Source organism: Mesoplodon densirostris, chromosome X (genome assembly GCF_025265405.1).
Source record: "Mesoplodon densirostris isolate mMesDen1 chromosome X, mMesDen1 primary haplotype, whole genome shotgun sequence".
NCBI classification, from domain to species: Eukaryota; Metazoa; Chordata; class Mammalia; order Artiodactyla; family Ziphiidae; genus Mesoplodon; species Mesoplodon densirostris.
Window position 1 is genome coordinate 128801370 of NC_082681.1, and position 24759 is coordinate 128826128.

At 39.8% G+C, this 24759-nt stretch overlaps 1 non-coding gene across 1 annotated transcript; it reads right to left on the minus strand.

Annotated features, from left to right (window-relative positions):
• Positions 1–23707: 23707 nt before the first annotated feature.
• LOC132482833 (U6 spliceosomal RNA) lies at positions 23708–23814 on the minus strand. Its single transcript, XR_009530997.1, has one exon. It is a non-coding gene; the product is annotated as a U6 spliceosomal RNA (small nuclear RNA).
• Between the last annotated feature and the right edge of the window lie 945 nt (positions 23815–24759).

The window sequence follows — 24759 nt, forward strand, 5'->3', positions numbered from 1 at the left end:
CGGTACCAACATGAGGCTTATTGTTTATGCTTTGTGCCCATGAGCCCTGTTGGACAGTCATTTCTTCTGTTTAAAATTCAAAAGCAGTGCTCTTCATTCTGGAGGAAACAAAATGCTTTTCCAAAGTACTAACAAATGTACCATCTCACCAAATATCAAGAAGCCCAAGAGGCCCGACTGGATCAGTAAATAAACTTCCAGCTCCTGGCCTAAGCTCCAATGATTTAGTTTCATTTATAAAGTGTTAACCTTGAAATATAGTTTGAGATCAAGTTGGAGACACTTTGTTACAATACAAACTGGTAACTCACTAGAAACCCCACTTGCTTAAAGTTAACATGTTATAACAGAAAGATCCCTACAGTTTAAGACATCAGTGTTTTTATCTTAATTCCATCACTTAAACCTAGCCTTTGTTAATTCACTTTCCTTTCTGAAAATTAATTTACTCATCTTTAAATTGGGGCTCACAGTACCAGCTCTGTGGGGTTGTATAAGTAATAAAACATATCATGCATTAAAGAGCTCTGGAAACCATAAAGCACTTACAAATGTTTGCCAAAGAGGGGTAAATGCCCTTCAAAATACAATTCTTATTATTTCCCACATGAAAAATCATTCAACTTAGATTCGATGCCAAATAAAATGAAATCTATTTATTAAAGAATTTCCAAAGCTTTGAATGTCTGAAAATGGAGCATCCTGATTGTAAAAATGAAGCAACACTGAAAAGAACAGAATTTTAATGATGCCAAGAATCAGGCATAAACTGCTCAAGAGACTGCTTTTCATGCTGACATCATGGAGTAAAGTACAGTTTTAGGAGGAACAGATGCCAAGTTGGGTTGTCAGCCTACTGCATACCTTTTACAGTGATGCTAGAGGTGCCTACACACAAGGCTAAGGGAAACACTCAAGCACTGGCTGCTTTTACCAGTCACGTGTACACACGTGCACATATGTGCATGTGTGCATACACACAATGGTCTGGCAAAGAAACATATCAGTTAACCAAAGTGTAGCTCCCTTCAAGTGATGCCTACATGCTGTTTTATGAGTCTGTCTAATCCAATTCTTGAATAAACTACTAGAATGGTGGCTGAGTGTACCTTCCCAGTGAAAGAACCAGAAAGGGTGGCGGCAAATGGTCCAGCTGAAATGTAATTGGTGTTCTATTCACAAGCACTAAAATAAGCATTGGTAAAGCCAGTGACTGCACTTGACGCTTCATGTAAAACAGGATTATGTACCAGATGAAAATGTTTTCAGCTAAATCAACGCCCAACCTAAGGAAGCAGCAGGAGGCAAGAGCTGGATGGATTGGGGCTCAGAAGGAAGGATAAGCAAGGGGAGTACTGATCTCCTTATCCATCTCCGCCCCCCCCATCCTGTTGTCACTTCATTCTCCATTTAATATGGCTTTACAGACATTTATTCCACAATACCCTTCTTTCACTCTCCTCTCAAATCCACTTGGCCAAACCTTAGCCCTAATAAACCCAACTCTCTACACTGACATCACTTTCACCAGGATGCTGACAACTGCTGGAGAGAATTCAAAATAGAATGGATTTGTGGTACCACATTGAAGGTAGCCAGCCTTAAATGGGCCCCAGAATTCCTTTGACTAGTAATCGTTTGTGTTTCTCTGGTCATAGCTCTTTCAATGCCCATAGCAGCAATTGCCGAATGTAATTGCTATGTCTGACATTCCAATAATGTATTTAATGCATAAAACTGCATGAATGTACACTGCTTAGAAGGGACTCACAATAAAAACTTACATATTAACAATCCAGGTAGTTTATATTAAGAATGATTAAAAACTCTATAAAGCGGGCTTCCCTGGTGGCGCAGTAGTTGAGAGTCCGCCTGCCGATGCAGGGGACGCGGGTTCGTGCCCCGGTCCGGGAGGGTCCCGCATGCCACGGAGCGGCTGGGCCCGTGAGCCATGGCCGCGGAGCCTGTGCGTCTGGAGCCTGTGCTCCGCAGCGGGAGGGGCCGCAGCGGCGGGGGGCCCGCGTACTGCAAAAAAAAAAAAAAAACCCTATAAAGCAAGGGAAGCTCTTTCTGCATGATTATGAGAAAATCATATATATGAATAAATGAATAAATGTATTCATATATATGAATGGTAATTCAGTGGAAATGTAAGAAGAAAATCATAACCAGAGAAAAGAAAGATACAAACTATTCTAGCTATCATGTTCAAATGCTCAAAAATCACAATTGAGCTTCAAGCTTTGCCCCAAATTTCCTGGCTACTAAGGCAAAAAGAGAAAGAAGATCTGTTTTACGGATCTTATTGAACTGGAAATAAGTGGAAATTCCTCAGCAAAGAGTATTCTTTTTTACCAGCAATGAAATTAACATCAAATGTCTCATGTAGGTCACGAACAGTATCTTTTATTAAAATCACAAATGCCATGTTAAATTTTGTATGTCTATTTGTAGTGGTGGCTTCTGACAAAGGTAAAAAGCAAAACACTGAATTACAACTCTATGATTCCATGGGAGGCTAAACTAACAGAGGCCATGGATGTAGCATCTGCTGGTTCAACTTGGTCCAATAATAGAATTAAAATACCTAGATCAGGGTTTCACACCTTGGCACTGTTTACCTTTAGGGCCGGATAATTCTTTTGTGTGGGGGCCGTCCTGTGCCTTTTAGGATGTTTAGCAGCATCCCTGACCTCTACCCCCTAGATGCCCGTAGCACCGCCTTTCCTCTCCCCAGGTTATAAGAACCAAAAATGTCGCCAAACATTGCTAAATGCCGCATGAGGGGTAAATTCACCCCTGGTTGAGAACCAGTGACCTAGACTAATTGAAAACAAATGACTCCTCAGCTTTCACCTTCCCAGTTCATTGTCTACACTGATCATTTCCACCTTGCCACTGGCCTTGTGGGAAATTCACCATCAGGGACATTGCCACCTTCAACATTTTGAGCTTTTGTTTTTGACATTCCTCTATCCCTCCATATTTCTTCTTAACCTGCCAAATAACCCTTGCAGATTTAATTTCAAAGATTTTTATAAATAATTCTTGGCTCTGAATAGCATTCATCATACAGACACAGATGATACAGACTTCTATTCACTATAGTTTCTACCAGAAAACTGACGTCCTGGGGGAAAGCACAACCACTTCTGTGACTGCCAGCTGAGAAGGCGCGCCAAAACATGCTTTTCCATATTCACTCCTCTTCTCTCCAATCCCCTCATAAATTACCGTGAGCATGGCTGTTGGTACTTCAGAGTTTTCCCTCTAGGGAGAGTGCACTGTAGACCACTTATACTATTTCTTCTACAACCACTACAGGTTAGCATTTGTTATGTGCATTCATGATTTGCCAGGTGTTATGGTAGGTACCTTACAAACATTATCAATGTTCCTCACCAAAACTTATCTACAGAAGCATTCTTCGCATCCGTTAGGGTATCTTAGAAAAGAAGATGCTCAGGATTTCGAGAGAGAAATACTAGGCACTCAGCTTAAGAGGAAAATGTTGCTGTCAGAACATAGCCTTCATTTCTCACCCTTTTGCTTTGTTTCAACTAACATCTGTCCTTGTCTTGAGTCAGTCAATGGCTAGCTCCAACTTGATTTTTTTGTTTCCTTTTCTTTCTTCTCCTTCCTAGTGCTAATGGACACAGCCCTCTCTAACAACTTTCATGCCCATTTGTCTTAGAACGGTCCAGATTGCTTTTGTAACTCAGGAATGGTTAGATGCCTGTGGTTTGTTGTCATTTTCAGATTTGCCATAGAAAATATATGCTGTTTTTGTTGTCTGTCTAATCAATTGGTGCTGGATTTGCAGAGATTCCAATTACCATGAAATAAAGCCTCACTGAGTAGCTCAAGTTGAGGCTTTCCATGTTGATGGCCATAAACAAGAGACCCACAACAATTAGTAAGGACCCCAAGCACCAACAAGTCTACCTGGGAAAGAAGGTCTCATTTGGAGGTTTACTCCATCATCCTATATTTGGGTGTTCTTTCTGTTCATTGTGGGGTACTGTGCTAATGGTAGTGGCACTGAACAGGCTTTCTTAGAGGACTGTGAAAGAAGATACAGTGCAGATACTAACTTTTCTAGAAAGCCTGTTCCTTTGAGATGATCTAGAAGACTAACATACTCATTCCAGGATGCTAGTGTGCCTCATGAGGTCCGGGAAGTTTCCTATGTTTCTATAAGTCACACTGGCTTCTATCTTTACCACAATAGCATAAAGAGAAAGACAGAGTTCCTGCTAGGAGTGGGGTCCTAATATCTGTAACAATTCTCATTTGATCTGTAACAGTTCTCATTTGACAGATGATCAAATGAGGCTCAGAAATATTAGGACCAGAAAGGAGCAAATGGAATGTATCTGGCTGAATTCTAAGACGATCCTCAAGATTCCCACTGTGTTGGTGTACATGTAATTCCCTTCCCTTAGATGTGGACAAGACCTGTGAATATGATGGGAGAGTTACTCCCACGATTAGATTACATTATATGAAAAGGATTTTCAGATGTAATTAAAGTCCCTAATCAGGTGATGTTAACTTAATCAAAAGGGAGATTATCCTGGGTGGTCCTGACCAAAAAGGTAAGCCCTTTAAATGGGATGTAGAGCTCAGAAAGATTGTCCTGTTGGCTTTGAAAAAGTAAGAAATATGAGAAACTCAAGTGGGAAGGAACTTCAGGGTTCTCTAGGTGCTGAGAGCAGCACTAGGCTGACAGCCAAGAAGAAAGTGGGGTCATCAGTCATACAACTGCACAAAACTGAATTATGTCAACAACCACACGAGTGTGGAAGTGGACGCTAAGCTCCAGAAAGGAACACAGCCCAGCCAACACCTTGCTTTCAACCTTGTGAGACACTGAGCACAGAACCCAGCTAAGTCACGCATGGACTCCTGACTCATATAAACTGTATGTTTTTTAAGCCATTAGCCATTAGCTAAGTTTGTGGCAATTTGTTATGCAGCAATTGAAAACTAATGCATCCTTAATGTTGAGAAATAAATTCAATGTATGGCAACAGAAGGAGACCAGTGACCTACTTAATAAACTTGCTTTTTCCATCTTATGGGAACTTCAAAGATGTGGCCAATATTTAAACACCAACAACAGAAAAAGACTATATAGTTTATAAGCAAATGATTCCTATGCATTTAAGACTACACTGACCATTACTTAGGAATAATTTTATCTGTACAGGTAACATATCCTAGATATTAGATTTACTAATATTTCTTTTGACTAGAAAAAGAAGGCGCAATTTAGTTCAAAATAATGCATTAGATATCTATAAATGCATCAAAAAGTCCAATTGACAAGAAGTAAAGGCTGAGATGTTTCTGTTTGACTTTTTCTGCACTGGGACTATCTTTTGTACTTATTTACTGCTTATCTTATTTATACCCTAGCAAATTTGTTTTCAGAAAGCAAGGACTGAGGAATGAGTGTTGACTTCCACAAACAGTTTTTGCTGGTCACTCTGTCACATTCCATGTAACAGGAAGGAATTGTTTCAGGCCGATTCTAGTTTTCCTCACATAGATTGCTTGCTCACATCAGATGATTACATCAAATGTCTACGTGATTGAGGAAATTATAGTTTCTCATAATTCAAGATCTGAAGATTGTCTCTTGCTGTAAAGAATCCATTGGACTGATGTGAGAACAAACTGAGTTAATTTTGAGGACCTAAAAGTTATAAGCCATTGAAAAAAACCTTAGTCATGAGGAGTTTAATATGATATGAATTTACAGAGTAGCAATGAACCCTAAGTTAGAATTATTCAGTTTTACTAGAAGTAAACAGGCCCAAAAGACATAAATCAAAAGGAAGTAGAATTAAAATCAGTATAAGAGGTTACAACAATCTCATCTTTGTAACAATTAAAAGAGCTGCCTTGTGTGATAATCAGTTGCCAATTCCTAAAAATGATTATACAGAGCTTGGAATATCACTGGTTATGAAGGGTATAGGGCAAATTCCCACACTACATGGGAGAGTGAACCCAATGAGCAAAAGAAGTCCCCGTTTTAATTCTAAGTTTTTATGATTCTAAAGAAAAAAGATGTAATCATTTAAAGAGATATCTTACACCATTATATGCCTGTATTAGGACACAATTTATGATATGATATATATATCACTTACATATAACAGGAACAAATTTATGCCTTTTTTCCTTAGGTAAAATGCAATCTTGATAATTTACTCAAACTCTTTAATGGTGAAGGGAGGAAAAACACCCAGCCATAGTTTCTGGTATTTAAGGCCCCATCCCTAGAGATTCATATATGGGGGGGTGGTAATTAAGGAAGGAAACAGAATAATTAGTCAGATAATTGAATACAATGACACATGCATAACTTTATCAATCATCATGTTCTACACCACCCTGGAAAATTCTACCTCAAACAAGTTGGAAAGCACCTCTGATCAAGAATAATCCTCGGGGCTTCCCTGGTGGCGCAGTGGTTGAGAGTCCGCCTGCCGATGCAGGGGGCATGGTTCGTGTCCTGGTCCGGGAGGATCCCACATGCCGCGGAGCGCCTAAGCCCGTGAGCCATGGCCGCTGAGCCTGCGCTTCCGGAGCCTGTGCTCCGCAACGGGAGAGGGCACAACAGTGAGAGGCCCGCGCACCGCAGGAAAATAATAATAATAATAATCCTCAATATCAATTTCTTGAGAAATCCTAAGTACAATGGGCAGCATTATGATCTTATTCTCATACAATCAGTTATCCCTTCTTCAGAGACTGTTCACATTTCTCAGTTAATTTGATGACGATTTGTCTCCTTTATTTTATTGCAAACTCCAGGACTCAGGGATGATTTTAAATTTTTATCACCATCACCAGTACATAAAAAAGGACCTCAGTGATCAAAATCTATTAAATAGGCAAATAAATAATAAGACAAAAAAGGCAGGAAGATAAAAGACCTTAACATCCCCTAATGGGCACATTCAAAGACCTCTTCTTTCTCCCTCAAGGCAAGAGATGAAGGTGGCTTGGCCTAGTATATGTTGACAGAGATAGAAGTAGAGATATTTATGTTATATGTTGAAGGTAGAAGCTACAGGACTAAGGAATGGGTTGTTATAGAGGATGACGAAGAAGAATGAGTCTAGGTAGACTAGTTTATAACCTGAGTTACCAAGGGGATGGTTTATTGATATAGGGACCACTGGGACGTGAACAGGATTTGTATTAGTTGTCTACCACTGTATAACAAAGTACTACAAAACTTAGCAGCTTAAAATAATGAACACTTATTATCTCATTGTTTCTGTGGACCAGGCATCCCAGGGCAGCTTAGCTGGATCCTCCCTCTCGGGGGTCTCTCACAAGAATACAATCCAGCAATCAAAATGTCGGCAGTGGCTGCAGCCATCACAAGGCTCAGCTGTGGCAGGAATAACCTCCAAGTTCACACTCATGTAACTGTTGGTAGAATGCAGTTCTTCAGTGGTTATTGGCCAGAGACCACTCTCAGTTCCATGATCACTCTCAGTCATGCGGGCCACTCCAGCCAACACAACACAGCAACACAGAGTGAGGACGCCAGGAGAGCCAGAGAAAATGCAAGCCAGATGGAAGCCAGTCTTCTGTAACCTAATGTTAGAAGTGACTGACATACCATCACTTTTGCTCTGCTTATTAGAAGCAAGTCATTAGCTGTAGCCCACACTCGAGGGGAGGAGATTACACAAAGATGTGCGTATCAGGAGGCAGAATCATTGGGATCCATATTAGAAACTCTCTACCACAGGTACAGACAGAAAAACAAAGAGTTCCTTTTTGTTCCTAAGATGTCTTAAGTTTGAACTCGAGTGGCCTTTGAGACATCCAAGAAGAGGTGTCAAGTAGGTAATTGTCATGATTCATGAGTCTGGAGCTCAGAGATGTGGGCAAGGGATGGCACTTTCCGTATTGTCAGTCTATATTTAAAGTCATAGGGATAGATGAGACCATCTAGGAAGAAAGTGGGAGGGAGAGACAAGGCAAAATGGCTTGATACCAAGTTCTGGCAAACCCCCAAAATTTTAGGTTAGATAGAAGAAGGCAGGAAGGGAAAGAAAACTCAGAAGGAGTGACCAGACGACAATTAAAACCAAAGACTCTGGGTGTTGCAGAACCAAGAGAGAAAGTGTAGAAGAATAAAGAATGGTTAACTATGGAAAATGTTGCTGAGACATGGCATAAGATGAAGACAGAAGAGTGACATTATAGTCTTAAAAACCAAAATATAGAAATGACCTAATTATATATCAACAGGAGACCAGGTAAATAAATTGTGGTATATTCATGCAATGGAATACTCTGAGCAATTAAAATGAATGAAAAAGAGAGACACTCTAATCAACATGGAAAAATCCCCAAAGCCTAATGTTGAGCTTAAAAAAAAAAAAAAAAGCAATTGTTACAAAGACAGTTATTATTTAAAAGTTTTTTAAAAAATCTAAAACTAAGTATATATATTTCTGTAGATCCATTTGTATTTAGGAATAATGTAAAAGCAAGCATAGGAATTATTTTTTTTAATTCCTGAAAGTAGTGACATCTGGGGCGGGAGTAGGGGGAATGTGACCAGGGAAAAGTATAAAGTAGACATCACCTTAGCTGTAATGGATTATTTCTTTTAAAAGTTTGAAGCAAATGTAGGATAATATACGAGTACTACTGGTATAATTTTCTCTTTTTGTCTATATATTTGAAATATTTCACAGAGAAAATTTTAAATTAACAAAAATCAACAAGATTTGGCAACCTTTTAAGAGTAGTTTTAAACGGAGTAGGTTAAAATGGACTAAAAAGAAAATGAGAGGTAAGGAAGGGTAAACTCTACTGTTGAGAAGTTGGACTTCACCATCTGAGTAATCTTGGAGAAGCTATTTTACCTCTTGGAATCTCAGTTTTCTCATCTGTAAAATGATGTATATATGTGCACGTGTGTGTGTGTGTGTGTATACGTATATATGTACATATACACACATTCACACATGCAAACACACATATATGCATATATTGATGAATGTAATAGGCAATAAATAAATCATAGCTATAATTCAACCTTCACAGTGAGGGCTGAAAAAAGATAATCTTTCAGAGCTTGGCTAGAGTGTAGATTACAGATAAAAGAAATGAAAATGGAAGGGGAAAGAAAATGGCAGAGAATACTGCCAAATGGTATTCAGAGCTATCCGTCTTAGTACAAAGAAACTAGAAAAAAGATCTTCAGAAGCCAGCCAAACTTCGTGGCTTGACTGTAGTTACATGACTTTCAAAAGAAAGCAGTGTTCCAGCCCTACCCTTTCCACCACTGCTCTCCCAAAAAAAGCATAAAGGAAAAAAAAGGGAGGGCATCTCTTCAGCAACTGCTTAACTAAAAAAAGACAGGTTGACACAGGAGCCTAAAGAAGATGCTCATGGTAGCTATGACTAGGATGGGGAAGGCAAAGTAAGCTCAGAGACCCTGAACAGAAATTTAAAGGGAGATGATGCTGAGAAGGAGGAATGGAGTAGAATTCCTGAAGGTGGATTCAGGAACAAAAAGTCCTAAGAATCTTTTCCCAAGTACCATGTGTCCATTACTGGTAGATAGCCATTTAACAATTGTCTTCCATGTTCTTGCCATGTGCCAGGCACTATTCTTGGCACTAGGAAAACGTGGCGAACAAGACAAAGTCTATGCCTTCATGAAGGTTACATTCGAGTGGGAAGAGACAGATAATAAACAGTGGAAGAAATTATAAGCAGTGGTAATTTAGAAAAACAAAGCAGATGAGTACGGGGCGGGGAGCGGTCGGAAATGAAAAATCCTGTGAGCAGGGACATGCTAACTAATAAGGTGACTTGTGACATGTGGTGAGTATGGGGATGAGAGGCCAGGAAATGCAGGATGACTTGGGGAGTCTGAACTTCTCTTTGTGAATCCCAGTTCAAACGGGATAAAGGACACGATGAGATTTGATCTGATGGTTTCAAGGCACAGAGATAGTGGCATCCAGGCCGTGAGTGTGGGTGGGGAAGGAATAAGATGAGGGAAGCACAGCGGTCCAGCCAGCTGCACACAGAGCCCAAGGGCTCCTTCTTGACTCTGATTTGCTCTTAAAGGGAGTCTGAGCTGAATAATCTACTGAAAGCCAAAACTGAACTGATAGAAGAAGAAATACATTGTTGGTGCCTGACTCTTGCTTGACCTGGGAAAAACTATGAAGAGTGCTGTAATTAAAGGCATCGGCACAGGAGAGAGCCTGTGTCCTAAGGGACATGACCAAGGAGACAAATAGATCTGGGCTTTCAGAGACATGACGATGCTAATGATGCCTTGAGCATGGGTGAGAAGGCCTGGTGTGCTGTGTCCCAGCCCAGCTCCATGGTGATTTAACAACACACAATGACCCAGGAGTGAGCTGCTCCTGATTAAGGGTGAAGAGAAGGTGCTGAGTGAATCCACAAGTATTTCATCTTCAGGTCCATTTCTGAGAGAAATCTCAGTGTTGAAAATCTTCAATGTGTGTTTTTAACCAAGGAATGAGTGGGGGGCCTACCTACCAACAAAAGTTCAACTCAGCAAGTTCCCTGTGCTACCAAATGGGCTCGTGACATACATGCTGCCAGCAGTTTTCATGAATGCAGATGGATTTTTAGTTAAAGTAACAGCAAACAACCACACAGTGCTTATACTGCACCACATACTTCCCGAAGTACTTTATATGTATTGATTCATTGGTTTTTTTTTTCATTTAAACATTTGAGAGAGGAGTAGGACCTGCGGATTTAAATTTGAACTAGTAATAGAGAACCACATAATCCTTAGTTTCTATTCCCAAGTAACAATAAAAGCATTGTCAATAGGAAATAAATTGCAAAACAAAGCAAAACAAAAACATATAGAAAACTACATACCTATTAGAATGGCCAAAATCTGGAACAGTGACCACACAAAATCCTGGCAAAGATGTGGAGTGATAGGAACTCTCCTTCATTGCTGGTGAGAATGTAAACAGTACAGCCACTTTGGCCATTCCTTATGAAACTAAACACACTCTTGCCATATGATCTAATAAACACACTCCTCGGTATTTATCCAAAGGAGCTGAAAACTTATTCCACACAAAACCTGCACATGGATGTTTATATCAGCTTTATTCATCATTGCCAAAACTTGGAATCCACCAAGATGTCCTTTAGTAGGTGAATGGATAAATAAACTGTGGGACGTCCAGACAATGGAATATTATTCAGTGCTAAAAAGGAATGAACTATGAAGCCATGTAAAGACATGGAGGAACCTTAAATGTGTATCACTAAGTGAAAGAAGGCAGTCTGAAGAGGCTACATACTGTATGATTCCAACCATGTGACATTCCGGAAAAGGCAAAACTATGGAGACAGTAAAAAGATCAGTGGTTGCCAGGGGTTTGGAGGGGAGGAAGGAATGAACAGCAGAGGAGAGAGGATTTTAGGGTAGTATAAAATATAATGTATGATATAATGAGGGATACATGTCATTATACATCTGTCCAAATCTACAGACTGTACAATATCAAGAGTGAACTATAATGTAAACTACGGACTTTGGGTGATGATGATATATGGATGCAGGTTCATCAATTGTAGCAAATGTAGCCCTCTGGTGGGGATGTTGATAGTGGGGGAGGCCATGCATGTGTAGCGGCAGGGGGTATATGGGAGATTTCTGTATTTTCCTTTCAGTTTTGCTGTGAACCTAAAATTGCTCTAAAAAAATATTAATAAAAAAAGTTTTTTTAACATAAAAGAGAAAGTAATCGTTTTGTACCATAAACCTTTCCCTTTTTTTTGGACAACAGACCCATGACCCTTCCTTGAGCATTTATTCGGCCTGAATGAGCTCTTCTATGAGGGCTGCGTTTGATGTTCTTTTGAGATAAGTGTTAAAAGAAAAAAAAAGAAAAGGCACTGATTGCTAAGGGTTTGAAATGTGGACATCCGAAATGAAGACTGCCCATAAAATCAGATTCCAGGGATTAACCAGCTCCTGACTGAGAAAGGGATGCTATGAACACAGTCACTGGCAGGAAGTCTAGCTTCTCCCATATGGCTGAGATAGGGGAAGGTTATGTGTTCATATGAACTTCCTGCCTAACAGTCCATCTTTTTCTGCTTCTTGGCATTTAACCCTGTAAAAGAACTCAACAACTTGCAAGGGGCCGGCCTAGGAACCAGAGAAGCAGAGACAGGGTATCCGTTATTGATTGAGTGAGTACCAGAAGTCAGAGCAGGAAATGGACCAGAAGCCACAAGGCAAGCCAGTGAGGAAGTGTACAGAATTATCCAAGATCAGGGCAAGTAAGGATTCAAAAGCTAGGTCAATCAGCGAGAAGCAGGAGGATATAAATAGTACTGGTATATGGGGCAAGCACTATTCTAAGGCGAACAATAGCCTAGTGAATGGAGAAAATAGAGGAACTGTGTATAACTCAGGAGGTCAGATGCAAGTTCTGGAGAAGTGAGGCTGGAGTTTGCCTCCAAAGAGAGGCTTTGGCCTGCTTCATGAGAAGGCTGGGCCTTTCCCCAGTGTGGACAAATCTGAGGCCCACTCTGGAATCATTTAGGAAGATCCTCCTGGAAGAAGGAATGCAGGGTGGGGAGTAGAGAGAGAGCCACGTTGTGAGCTGCTTAATGTGGACTGTGCTTTGGCCTGTAGATACCTCCTCACTTTCTAAAAGTAGAGTTTTCCATTGTTCTGGTACTGTACCGATCCATTTAGAAGTAGAAGAACATTGACCTAAGTAGCTGATTTTGTAAGGATAGTGCTCAATATAATTGTTCTTTTTAGGTGAGCATTCCTTTGACTAATTGCCAAAAGTATAGTTCTCAAGTTCAAATAAGTATACTAAATCATCTATAACACAGATGAAAGGGATTCGGCAAAACAAATCTCCCTTCCCTAAAACTTTTTCCGGAGAAACACATTTGCAGGGTTGCATTAGTCATTATTTTGCTAAAAGGATGGCAAAGGATAGTTAGGTAAAGTCAATTCACTCCGCATTTAATGCACTCTGGTGTTCTCAATGCACCACAATAAGTATACTAACCACAGTGAGCCTCTCCTCCAATGTAACCACACTTAATAACGGGCACATTAGACATCTCACAGCCCCTCACAATTTCCCTTCCATTTCCTTTGACTTAACTCATTCAATGAACACTTTTCTCTTCTCACTCCACTGGGGTCTTGGCCTCACCCTCAACTGTCTTCTACTGACTTCTTCAATCACAAGTTCCCAGGAAGGGGTATAACTTTCCCTCACATCACACCCCAGTCTAATGGAACTCATGTCTCTTCTCTAGGTAGTCAATATCATTCCTTCTTTGCTTATCTTCTATCGTACTGCAAGAGAAACTGCAAAAAAAAAAAACAAAGGCAATGAACATCAGCAAAGTGGTTATTTTTCTTGTGCTAAAGTCCCAAGGAGTATGGTCGCTGTGTGATGTCACTCGGGAATCTATGCTGCATCTGTCTTTTTGCTCAGACTCAGCATAGCATGTGGCTTTCATTTAATGCTTGATGCCTTATGGTTGCAAAGTGGCTGCTTCTCTTCCAATATTGTAACTGTGCCCTAAGCAGGAAAAGAGGGAATATGACAGGCAAAAGCCACCCAAGTCAGCTGTGTCTGTTGCCATTTTAAAGAACACCCCTGAAGCCTCACTGTATGACTTTACCTATATCTTAATAATCTGTTCACATGACCAGCTATAATCACATGACCAGTTATAAATGCATAGGAGTCTAGGAAATGTATAAGTTAGATAGGAAACTTCCTACCCCAAACAGAATAGAGTTATTTTACATAGAATACAGGAGCAATAACACAAGCAAAAAATCAACAAATGAGAATACATCAAACTAAAAAGCTGCTGCACAGCAAAAGAAGCAATCAACAAATTGAAAAGGCAACCTATGGAATGGGAGAAAGTATATGCAAAACATATATCTGATAAGGGTTTAATATCCAAAATATAAAGAACTCATACAACTTAATAGGAAAGCCACAAACAACCCAATTTAAAACTGGGCAGAGGAACTGAATAGATATTTTTCCTAAGAAGACATATAAATGGCCAACGGATACATGAAAAGGTGCTCAGTATGACTAATCATCAGGGAAATACAAATCAAAACCACAATGAGATATGACCTCACATCTGTTAGAATGGCTATCATCAGAAAGACAAAAGATGACAAGTGCTGGAGAGGGTGTGGAGAAAAGGGAACCCTCTTGCACTGTTGGTGGGAGTGTAAATTGGTGCAGCCACTATGGAGAACAGTACGGAGGTTCCTCAAAAATGAAAAATAGAACCACCATACGACCCAGCAGTTCCACTTCTGGGTATATATCCAAAGGAAACAAAAACAGGACATCTAAGACATATCTGCACTCCCATGTTCATTGCAGCATTTTTCACAATAGCCAAGATATGGAAACAACCTAAGCATCCATTAATGCATGAATAGATAAAGAAATTGCGGTATATATAAACAATGGAATACTACTCAGCCATGAGAAAGAAGGAAATCCTGCCATTTGCAACAACATGGATGGACCTTGAGGGCATTATGCTAAGTGAGATAAATCAGGCAGAGAAAGAAAATGCTTTATGATCTCACTTATATGTGGAATCTAAAAAAGCTGATCTCGTAGAAACAGAGACGAGAATGGTGGTTACCAGGGGGTGGGGAGTGGGGGAAATGGGGAGATGTTGGTCAAAGAGCACAAACTTGCAGTTAGGAGATGAGTTAAGTTCTGGGGGGTCTAACGTACAGCGTGGTGATTACAGACAACACTGCACTATACATTTCAAAGTTGCTATGAGACTAGATCTTAAATGTTCTCACCACAAAAAAGAAATGGTAATTATGTGACACGATGGAAAAGTTGCCTAAGGCTATGGTGGTAACCACGTTGCAATATATAAACGTATCACATCAACGCACTGTATACCTTAAAATTATACAATGTTATATGCCAGTTACATCTCAGTTTTCAAAAGGGGAGAGCAATAAATATCAGCTATCTGGTGATAGACAAAAGAAATAATTACAAAAATATACAATCACAAGCTTTAGATAAATGGCAAAATGAAAAAGGTCAAGTTGCTATGACAGCATACAAAGAGGTGGTGTGACCTAGCGTGCAGAACATGCGATCATCGTGAAAAACCTATTAAGTGAAACCTGAGAAATAAATAGGAATCAACTAGGTGACGGGGTACTGTGCTCTCTCCTTGCTACCTTCAAACTGGGGAAATGGCCAAACAGTCAAAACTGGAAACTTAAGCTTTTAAAATTTACTATGAAGTGGGGACTTCCCTGGCACTCCAGAGGTTAAGACTTTGCACTTCCAGTGCAGGGGGCACTTGCAGGGGGCACAGGTTCGATTCCTGGTCAAGATCCCACATGCCACACCGTGCCATGTGGCCAAAAAATAAAAAATAAAAAAGTTTACTCTGAAATGAACTATAACATGGGTGGGGGAGGGGCGTATTTTTTAAACCCCTGAACTTGGAGATGACGATCTTTCCAAAGCTAGTCTACAGAAAGATCAATCCCTTTGTCTGAACTCACTCTTGGAATTAAAAAAAGAAGCCAAGATTTTTTTCCTCTGTTTTCAAAATCCAGCCTAGTGCTGCTGCCAGTTACAGAAATGCAGCAAAGAAAACTCACGTACTCTTGCCCCCCTTACATATCTTGGGGTCCAACCACAGAACCCTCATTAAGCTAACGTTGTTTGTCCTTTACCATCTAGAATGTTATTTTATACTGTTATCTATTGAAAAATAGAGGGAGATTTGCGATTTAATCATCACAACTGCACCTTCACATCCTTTATCCCATTTCTCTGTCGCAGCCTGCTGCACTTGTACGGTTATTGCTTCCACAGAAACTTACACTCGATAAACTCACAGAGCACTTAATGCTGTATATTCTCAGCAGCCATTCTGGCACAGCCATCTCTAGAATTCCTTAAACATGCGCACACACCCACACCCACACGACACACACACACAATCAAGTATGTATATATTTCTTTTTTTTTTTTTTTGTATCCGTGGACTTTTAAAATTCTGTTATTTCCTCTTCCAAGTACTGAAAACTCTGATGGAAGAATACTGTCTTTTGCTTTCTTTCTTTCCACAATATCTGGCTTAATTCTCTGCAAGATAGGCACCGAGCAGACAGGGATGCCTATATTGTATCATGCAAGTCAGACCTTGTCAAAGGTTTGAGTTTGCAGAAGTGAGCTTCCAGGCTCACAAAACAACTGGAATGCAGCATTAAAAATAACTTGTAACTATAAGTCAGGTAGCATCCACTTGGCATTGTACAATCTCAGTGGTATAAAGACAGGTCATTTACTACTCATAGAACAGAAGGACAAATACCACAGGTGAGAGGGACAGCAGCGTGATCCTTCATGGGCAGCAGTTGTCCCCTCTCTTGTTTAAGCAGAGAGAGAATGACAGACCATAAGAAGCTGCCTCGCCCTGCCGCCCCCAACCGTTTCCTGTCGCTGCTTACTGTGTGCACAGCTGCATTGCTGACGGCCAGGACCCACGCTGCCAAATCTGAGTCTGGCATCCTCTGGATGAAGGTGCGGGGGAAACCTGAGCAGACACCTTTCCATGCTTGGCTTCGGGGACATGTAGGAGAAAGATGAGATCTGGGTCTAGTAAGACTTTTGATAAGCACATTCCATGCTTCTCAAAAAACTAGGAAAATATAGTTTAAATAATATATCTGATTTGAGAATCATTTTCAAAGAAGTACTAATATGTGATCTGTATTAAGTCAGTTCCAAAAGGATTCGTTCTCCTACACCAGGATGCTTCCTTTGTGATTTAGGTAATGGGCTTAAAGAATATACTCACACAATATTTTCGTAATAGTGCCAAGCTAGGGGATGCTGCTGACAGCTAGAGAGAAGCAGTTGAAATAATTCTGACAAGTTGCAGAACTGCATGAGTACAAACCTGGTGCAGGTCAACGACAACTTATCTGGGTCGAATGAAAAAGGAGAAAAAACCTAATAACCTCAGAAATTGGCCTATGTCAGGTTCACATATGTCAGGTAATTGTAAATTGAGCAAAACAAATCCTGAAGAGTTGATTTTATGGACTGTAAGGTTCTTAGCTGCTACCAGTAAAGATGACCTTATGTTTCAGAGTAGGCAACTGTCTCCATGGAGCTGAGCCAGGGACAGCCTCTGCTCCAAAATATTGCCCTTCTTGTTTCTGCACATCTGGATGTTCACCATTTGGAAGTCATTACTTTGGAGTGTGTATTGTCCACTTGTATTAATTATCTGTTGCTACATAACCCTTACTTTGCTGCCAACACCGGCTGTCAGAGTTTGCCTTTCTGTGCCGTGGGCACACAAGCCCTTAACTGGAAACAGAAGCAAGTCACTAAGTTAGACCCACACCCAAGGGGAGGGAATCACACAGTGAGTGAAGACCAGGAGACAGAGTTCACCGGGGGCCATGTCAGAAGCTGCCCACCACACCACTCTCTGCTGTCCCGTTTTTATATGTTTGCCCTCTGGGGAGAGATAACATATGAAGCTCCTCATACCTTAGTGTAAGTACATTTGTCAGGTTTCTTTGGAATCAAGAGGAAGCTAGGTGAAGGCTGACACCCAGGAGGTGGAGGAAACTGTAAAAATGGTCAATGTCTCGGAAAGGGGAGATGGGCAGTGAAGAAGCTGATCCTAGCCTTCCACGGATGCAGGAGTTAAGAGAATGGGACTGACATCACCGGAGCTTGAGAAAATACTCTGGTCAAGTAAATTAAGTGAGTCAGCAAATTGGCACTGCAACTAAAACAAAGGAAGTTTGATACTGAGCTGGATAAAAAGGAATATAATACATAAGGGCCCTGGAGATGATGCTTACCATGTACCCCACAGTGGTGAGATCTTTGGGAGACTATAAAATCTCTCCCTGACCATGGATATAAAGGGCTTGAACGCTCCTCAGACTAATATGCAGAAAATAAGGGAAGGTTGGGGATAAAATGGAAGAAGGCCACAATAAGACATGTTCACCTTTCCTGAAGAAAAGGGCTTTGAAACACTGAAATACACTGCTAAATCTGTGATTATAATGAGCTAGCAGGGAATTCCCTGGCAGTCCAGTGGTTAAGGGCTCCACGCTTCCAGTGCAGGGGGCATGGGTTCAATCCCTGGTCAGGGAACTAGGATCCTGCATGCCGTGTGGCATGGCCAAAAATCAATCAATAAATTTTAAAAATTCCTTGAGCATAGGGAACTATACTCAGTATCTTCTGATGGCACGTAATGGGAAAGAATCTGAAAAAGAATATATATATATATATATATATATATATATATATATATATAAAACTGAATCACTGCTGTCCGCTTGAAACTAACACAACGTTGAGTTAACTATACTTCAATAAAACAATTTAAAAAAAAAGAACTGGCAAGTTATTTTTTTGTTCTATTAAGAGATAATTTCCTTAGAATCCTACAGACTGTTTAATGACTCCCTCTCAACCAGAAAACCATTGTTTCCATGGGATTCCAGATCTGAAATTAGATCTGTCCACAAATTGAAGTTTTATGGAGGACCTCTAGGACTCACATGCTACCTACTTATGTTACAAAAACACCTGCTCTCATACACATCAGCTCAGTCTCATCACTCACTAGCTCTTGAACATTTCACAATCACTTCCACATCCTTGTCTTTGCTCATATAGTTTCCCCAACTTCCTTTCCGATGCTTCGTCATATCTTTATTTTTTTTCTCTCACTCTCCTGTCCTCTTCTCCCCCACAGCAGACTACCACATCAATAAATAAACTCCACTATTTCCCATCTCAAAAAAATAAACTGTGGGACTTCCCTGGGGGTCCAGTGGTTAAGGCTCCGTGCTTCCACTGCAGGGGGCACAGGTTTGATCCCTTGTTGGGGAAGCAAGATCCCGCATGCTGCATGGCATGGCAAAATAAATAAATAGTAAACGTTAATGGTATACAGTTCTTTTGCCAAGAAATAACATTTCCCACTGTGGTAGAACATGAATTCGGCATTGATTCTTTAGCAGTAGCCTTAACACAGGTGCCAGGTGTTTGTCTAATGCATCCATGTACTCTTGTCTGACCTTCCTGGAAAGGAAATTCTTTGGGGGATGCTAGGTACAGCCTCACATAGTTGGTTTCCATACCTATAAAGAGCTAAGAGAGAAAAGAATAATAAGTGAAGGAGCAAAGAAAAGGTGATAAACAAATTGAATGAGACAAGGGAGGAGGGACCAACACATTTTCATGATAAAAACCAAAACAAACTCAAGAGACTTAGAAAAGAAGGGAACTTCCCCCCAAAAAGGGTACAAATGAACTTATTTACAAAACAGAAGTAGAGTCATGGATATAGAAAACAAACTTATGGCTACCAGCGGATAAGGGTGGGGAGGGATAAATTGGGAGATTGGGACTGACATATACACACTACGATATATAAAATAGATAACTAATAAGAACCTGCTGTATAGCACAGGGAACTTTACTCAATACTCTGAATCGCCTATATGGGAAAATAATTTTTAAAAAAAGAGTGGATATATGTATATGTATAACTGATTCACTTTGCTGTATACCTGAAACAAACACAACATTTCAAAGCAACTATACTCCAATAAAAATAAAAAAAAAAAAAAGAAGGGAACTTCCTTAACCTGATAAAGGGCACCAGCAAATAACCTACAGATAACATCATACTTAATGGTGAAAGACTGAAAACTTTCCCCTTAGGATCAGAAACTAGACATGAATGTCTGCTCTAACCATTTTCTTTACTTTTATTTTTATTTTTTTAACATCTTTATTGGAGTATAATTGCTTTACAATGTTGTGTTAATTTCTGTTGTACAACAAAGTGAATCAGCTATAAGTGTACATATATCCCCATACCCCTCCCTCTTGAGCCTCCCTCTCACCCTCCCTATCCCACCCCTCTAGGTCGTCACAAAGCATTGAGCTGATCTCCCTGTGCTATACTTCAGTTTCCCACTAGCTATCTACCTTACGTTTGGTGGTGTATATACGTCAATGCTACTCTCTTACTTCGTCCCAGCTTCCCCTTCCCCACTGTGTCCTCAAGTCCGTTCTCTACGTCTGCGTCTTTATTCCTGCCCTGCCACTAGGTTCATCAGTACCATATTTTTAGATACCATATATGTGCATTAGCATAGGGTATTTGTTTTTCTCTTTCTGACTTACTTCACTATGTATGACAGACTCTAGGTCCATCCACCTCACTACAAATAACTCAATTTCGTTCCTTTTTATGGCTGAGTAATATTCCATTGTATATATGTGCCACATCTTCTTTATCCATTCATCTGTGGATGGACACTTAGGTTGCTTCCATGTCCTGGCTATTGTAAATGGAGCTGCAATGAACATTGTTGTACATAACTCTTTTTGAATTATGGTTTTCTCAGGGTGAATGCCCAGTAGTTGGATTGCTGGGTCGTATGGGAGTTCTATTTTTAGTTTTTTAAGGAACCTGCATACTCTTCTCCATAGTGGCTGTATCAATTTACATTCCCACCAACAGTGCAGGAGGGTTCCCTTTTCTCCACACCCTCTCCAGCCCTTATTGTTTGTAGATTTTTGGATGATGGCCATTCTGACCTTATGAGGTGATACCTCACTGTGGTTTTGATTTGCATTTCTCTAATGATTAGTGATTGCTCTAACCATTTTCTATTCAACACTGTATTGGAGATTCACGTCAGAGCAATTAGGCAAGAAAATGAAATAAAAGGCATCCAAAATGGAAAGGAAAAAGCAAAACTATCTCTATTCACAAATGACATGATTTTGTACATGGAAGCAAAAAAGGAAAATAACGGAAATTGCCTGAGGCACAGAGATGGTATCACTGAAATAACAGCAATGTCATATGTTTATGTAGTATTTTACAGCTTCCAAAGAGCTGTGCATCATTTTATCTTCATAACCACCTGTAAGTATTGTTATTACCCCATATCACAAGTGACAAAACTAATACTTAGAAAGGGATGTATTTGTTAATGGAGCCAGTTGCTAAATATCATAACTGTCACCGAAATCTCCAGCTCCAGGACTCTAAATCAATGTATAATGGTTGCTGGTTTCTTATCTCTTAAGAGCAGCATGGTCCAACAGAACTTTCTGCAATGATGAAAACATTCTACATCTGCACTGTTCAGTACAGTGGCCACTAGACACAGGTGGGTACCGCACACTTGAAATGTGGCTAGTGTGACTGAATAACTGAATTTTTAATTTTACTGAAATTTAAATAACCACATGAGGCTACCATGTTGGACAGTGTAGCTCTAGAGAGTTCGTCCCTGTTCTGAATCAGACATTCCTCCTCATGGTCCTATCCTCATAGTGGCCAACCTGTGTGCAATTCTTTGTTGACTGATGAGGAATGTGTATAGAACCACGAAGAGAGACAAACCATTCTTGGGAATAATTACAAGTTGCAGTATATCCTTAGAAATACCTAAAATGACTCTGCAACATAGAAACATGTAGGAGTATTCTGACTAACCAAAAATAGAAGAAATGCTTTCCTAACAACTACAGCTTAGTATTCATCAAGGGGGTGGGGTGAGGTCAGAAATAATACAGCTTATGTTTAAATGATTATATATGTTTTTCCGTTCTTACATCCACTCTAGTGAATTCTTCTCACTCTACGACTACAAATTTGCCAAACAAATTGCTCATTCTTCTTTAAATACTCCCTTCACGTTTCCACTTTATACCTTTTCTTAGGCTATCTTTTCTGCTGGGAATGTCTTCCTCCAGCTTACAAACCCAAACATGAGCACCTCCTTCAAGGCCTCACTCAGATTTGTAATCTCCTGGAAGCCTTTCTTATCTCACCTAGATGACGCCCCTCCCTCTTCATCTACTTCGTTTGTAACACTTAGTGCTCTGCCCGCATGTCATAGTGTTACGTGCACATCTTTTCTCTGATTAGACCCAGTGTCGGTAAACCGCAGCTTGTGGACAAAATGTGGTCCATTGCATGTTTTTGTAAATAAAGTTTTATTGTAACAGAGCCATGTTCACTATTTTACATATTGTCTATGGCTGCTTTTGCCCTATAATGGCAGAGTTGAGTAGTTGCGATAGAGACAATCTGGCCCCCAAACCCTTATGTATTTCCCTCTTGGCTCTTCACAGCAAGTTTGTTGATCCTGTATTACCATAAGCTTTTGGAATGAACTATAGAAATCATATCTGATTTATTTTTTTTTAATCTTCACAAGACCTAGAGTATTGCCCTACATATAGCAGTAACATCATAAATATTTTAAGTGAATTTTCTGTTTCTAAGAAATTAATAGTGTCTGCTTATGTACATCAATTTTCTTTTTGCAAACATTATCCCACCAATTTCTCATTTACTCATCAAGATAACTTTCTGACACAGAGAAATAGGTCTCATTATCTACATTTTACACCATGAGAAACTGAGGCATAAACAGACTTTGACTATGGTCACAGCTAGTAAAGAGAGCTGCAAAACTGGGTCATAAAACCAGATCTTCTGATTTCTGGCTCTGATCTACCTTATTCTACCTCTCTGTGCTTACCCGCTTTCCCCTAAATTGAACTAAGATGCTGATGGAACCCAAAATAAAAGCATATGTATATATCTACTTATCAAATTAATAATCATGGCCCAGGTAACCCATGTTTATTTTTAACAGAATTGCAATTACTTTTATGAGAGCTAGTCATTTAAAAATATTTTTATGCTTCTAAATTTTAAAATTTATTTAAAATTAAATTTAGGGAATTTCCTGGTGGTCCAGTGGTTAGGATTCCGTGCTCTCACTGCCAAGGTCCCAGGTTCAACACCTGGTCCGGGAACTAAGATCCCACAGGCCACAGGGCATGGTACTCCCCCAAAAATCAATAAATAATAATAATAATAAATTTAAAGTTAAAAACTTAATTAAGATGTAAAAAGCTTTACAGAAAATAATTTACCCCAATAAATGGAGGGAAATTTTTTTTTCAACATTTCAAAAGATAGAGAAAACGTACATGTCCCACACTGGTCACACTGCTTTTCCCTGCTCTGTCTGTCCTCCTCAGAAAGGCGGTTTCTCTTTTTCCTTCAATATCTTAAAGCTATTGACTTCAAACTAGTAGTTATCAGATTAAGAATTGTATGCCCCACCAGTATGTTCAGTCTGCCCGGCCAAGTTTATCTAATTCAAACCCATTATCTGTTCAGCAACACCTCTTTACTGTTCAATATTGATTGTTTACACAGCCAATATGAAACACTGGAAAAAAGCGGAGTGGCGAGGATACAGGACATTTGTTTTATGTCTTCCTGTAAAAACCCTCTGACTTTATTCTGAATATATTAAACACTAGACTCATGAATTTTTAAACAGCATTTGTAATGTCTTTGCACTTATATTAGATAACCACATTGTTTTTGATACACAAATAGGATTCTTTACAGAAATACCCTTTTCTCTGAAATGGGTCATATTCTTTTATTTTTTTTAAAACAACTTTATTGGAGTATAATTGCTTTACAGTGGTGTGCTAGTTTCTGCTGTATAACAAAGTGAATCAGCTATACATACACATAGAAAAATATGGAACGCTTCACGAATTTACGCGTCACCCTTGCAGAGGGGCCATGCTAATCTTCTCTGTATTGTTCCAATTTTAGTATATGTGCTGCTGAAGCAAGCACGGGTCATATTCTTTATGGTTAGAGAGAGCCTACTTATTTCTGCCCACTGAGAAAAGATGGATTCCTTTTTGAGCCTCTTTGAGGTGTTAGAGTCAGCTTAAATTATGCATGCAATTTAATGCAAATGAAAGGTTTCAATATAAGCAGGTGGTTCTCTGGAGGCTATCCTATTGGCAAAATATTTATCATCAAGTATGTATTCAACTCTCTGTGGATAACCAATAAATGTCTGTAGACTAAAAAAAAGAAAAAAAATCTATACCTACTTTTTTAAAAAAAAGTAAAAATTAATATTTTTTAAAGCCACTGTTAATAAGGGTTATTAGAATGTCTATAAACTCAGGAATACATGTCTAATGCAGATGTGACCTAGTTTCCTAGTTCATCACCATAAAGGCCACTGGGCTGGCTAGGTGATGGGTTGGACCCCAAAATCTTAATTCTTATTACACAGAGCTACTCCATTATCTTTTTTTCATTTGCTTTTGTAACCTATCTTTGTGTATTCGTTTATTTTTACTCTACCTTCTGAGAATGACTTCAAGCAGCCTACAAAGGCACATATGATATATCTGAGATTGAAATGTGTTTAAAATAAAAAAGATGAAGCATCTCTCAGCCCGTGTGACATGATGCACAACATGAGCCAAAGACTAAAAGCGTGTTGTGAAGTCAAACTGGGCTCACCAAAGCTTCTGGGCCTAGAGCTCTGATGTCAGCAGTGACAGATAATGGAGCCAGACCCCCTGCGATTGAATCCTGGTTCTGAACTTGGTTACTCACTGCCATGCCATGTGACCTTCGCCAAGTGTCCTCTCCCCTCGATGCCTCAGTTTCCTCAGGCCTAAGTAAGGGGTACTAATAATACCCACCTTAATTCAAACAGCATGTTGGAACAGTGCCTGGCACAAAGAAAGCTCCACCATGCCATCAAGGAGTATCAGT